The sequence below is a fragment of the Rosa rugosa genome, chromosome 6 (genome assembly GCF_958449725.1).
Source record: "Rosa rugosa chromosome 6, drRosRugo1.1, whole genome shotgun sequence".
NCBI lineage: Eukaryota > Viridiplantae > Streptophyta > Magnoliopsida > Rosales > Rosaceae > Rosa > Rosa rugosa.
Genome location: NC_084825.1, coordinates 20,895,396 through 20,897,992, shown reverse-complemented (window position 1 = coordinate 20,897,992; position 2,597 = coordinate 20,895,396). Strand labels below are relative to the sequence as shown.

Here is a 2,597-nt window from a genome sequence, read left to right as displayed (position 1 = left end):
GAACTTCGGTTGGTTCGGTTCGGTTTTTTATTTTTGAGAGTTCAGAACCGACAACTGAACCGACCGGTTCGGTTCACATTCGGTTTATTTTATTTTTTAAATTATTTATATACATTTAAATATATTTAGTCTAGTTGATCCGCAAATATAACCATTTCCATATATTTTAATATATTTAGTCTATTTTGAGTCCTGAATCATGTCCAATTGTCCATCTTCTTAAAACAAATCACTCTGGAAACTGGGAATCAAGGTCGTTGGAGCCTTATCAATAAAAAAAAATTAAAAGAGCAAATCATTAACATTAAAAAATCAAGGCCATTGAAATCTGCCCACATTTGCTCCCATTTGGAAAGTCCCCATATCAGGATGTCGCCCTAAGGATCAGCTTGCTTCACATCCACAACACCTACAGTTTTCAACACCTGCAAATCAAGTATGGTTCAGCACAGTGGAATGCGACATGAGCCTGAATTAGTAGCCATTAAATGATTAAGATTTTAACAACCACATAATACAAAAGCAGTAATCAACATACCATGGAATGGCTAAAATCAAGTTGTGAAAGGAAGACAAGTTCCTGACTTGTAATTAAGGAAAGAGATTTCTTGTGGCCCCCAATAGGCATCCCTTGTGTTTCATCATATCCTGTGCAAGAACATGACTGACAAAATTAGAAGGTGATCTGGTCTGGTAACTAAAGAAATCCATGTGCAGAAACCATGCACTTTATTAGGAGAAGTTCTCAATTAGAAGAACATGAAAAGTTTAGCTCATTCTACTAACATATATAGATCAGAGGTGATAGTTATACCCATTCATCAATTACAAGGCCTTCTCCAACATGAGCCTGAAACAACACTATCATCATTAGAATATTCTCAATAAAAAGAAAACACAAGCACTATTAAACAAGTCAGATTTCAACTTACAGAAGTTGCTCCGTTAATCTTTCTCCGTTAACGGTGCTGGGAAACATCATGATCGATCATATGATCCTTGCTCCGTTAATCTTTCTCTACCAGATCATGAACAAGCTCATCCATTCTATGCCATTAAATTCATACCAGCACAAAATCAAGACAAACTCAGAACAATATTGAACCCGAATCATCAAAAGCAAAGATATTTGAAATTGAAATACCTTGGGTTCATACCAGCACCTCAACATCGTCGCCCGTAATCTCGTGCATCCAACCGAAAGATTCTCCTTCACCGCTTCACGGTCCCGCTCAGGTCTTGGCCATCGATCTGGTCTTCATGTTTATAACCTTCTTGCGGTCGCGATCTGGCACCTTCAGAGCCTTGATGGCAGGAGCGGCGGAGAAGAGAGACTAAAGAAGAGATGCTAAAATGAAAAGGCTGAAATGAATGTCGTGACTCGCGAGGCTGAGTGAGGACAATTTAGATCGCAGGGCTCTAGGGTTTCTGATCAAAAACTCAAAAAACGACGTCGTTTTTAGTAAGTTCGGTTCGGTTCGGTTCGGTCCGAACCAGTTTTTGACACAGTAAAACCGAAAACCAAACCGAACCGGTTCAGTTCGGTTTTTTTGTTTCGGTTCGTTTTTTTTTTCGGTTCGGTTTTTTCGGCTCGGTTTTTTTCAGTTTTCGGTTTCGCGAACCCATCCCTATGCCACAGTTCTAAAACTATTACCGTTTTTCTCCCTTGCAGCCAGAATAGCTTCACAAACACTAGGGCAGAAAAGTGGGGCCAATCAACATAAATTGAATTGTTTATGGAGAGATGATGGCTAGCTTTATCGGGTGAGAAGGATAAGCACATCATCCAGTCACAGAACAAAAAAATGCAATGATAATAGGCACCTGGAGTCTATCTTGTAAAATAGCTACAAACTTGCAACATATAAAAGTAAATTACAAAAAAAATTAAAAAAATTAAAAAAAATGGTCAATGGTAGTTCACGAAGAAATAAACAAGGATGGAGTTTTGCATGCTTCAGTGAGTCCAGGGGATTCGTATACTTGGAGGAGCCTAATGAAGGGGAAGGAGTTGCTTGACATGGGTGTAAGTTATCAAGTGGGTACAGCCGTACACAGGCACGGAACTAAGGGTGTGCTAAGGTGTGCTGCAGCACACCCCAACTTTTGGATAAAAATAAAATGATTATATACACCCTAAGTTATAGCACTTCAAAGTTCAAACATGTATAATATATAAAACTGCAACAACTCTTTGTCTACCCTTTCCCCTCTTTTCTGTCTTTTCTCCCCTGTTATGTCCTCCCCCACTTCCCTCCTCACCTTTTCTTCCATTTTCTCCTCTTCTCTGTCTTTTCTCCCCTTTTCTCCTCTTCTCTGTCGTCCCCTCCTCACCTCTCACCTCTCACCTCTCACCTCTCTTTGCACATCAGCGTCGTCGGTCTCTCACCTGGTAGAGGTCACTCTCTCCTCTCCTCAGCACTCTGCGTCTCTGCTCTCATTCCCTCAACTTTATTGAGGTATGAATTTTTTTTATGAAATTAGAATATAATTAAGATTAGAATTTGGGTATTTCTAGATTTTCTAATGTAAGTAATCAAATCTATTGATTCTTAAAAAAGAGATTGAATTTGTATTATTAATTTTGGTTTGGTTAA

The 2,597-nt window shown here is 39.0% G+C and overlaps 1 long non-coding RNA gene across 2 annotated transcripts; it reads right to left on the bottom strand.

Moving 5' to 3' along the window:
- Positions 1-244: 244 nt before the first annotated feature.
- LOC133713962 (uncharacterized) lies at positions 245-899 on the bottom strand. Of its 2 annotated transcripts, none has more exons than XR_009848369.1 (3): positions 815-899; positions 539-648; positions 245-425 (listed from the first exon to the last, which is right to left on the bottom strand). It is a non-coding gene; the product is annotated as an uncharacterized LOC133713962 (long non-coding RNA). The 2 variants fall into 2 exon arrangements; XR_009848370.1 differs by having other exon boundaries at positions 787-850.
- Between the last annotated feature and the right edge of the window lie 1,698 nt (positions 900-2,597).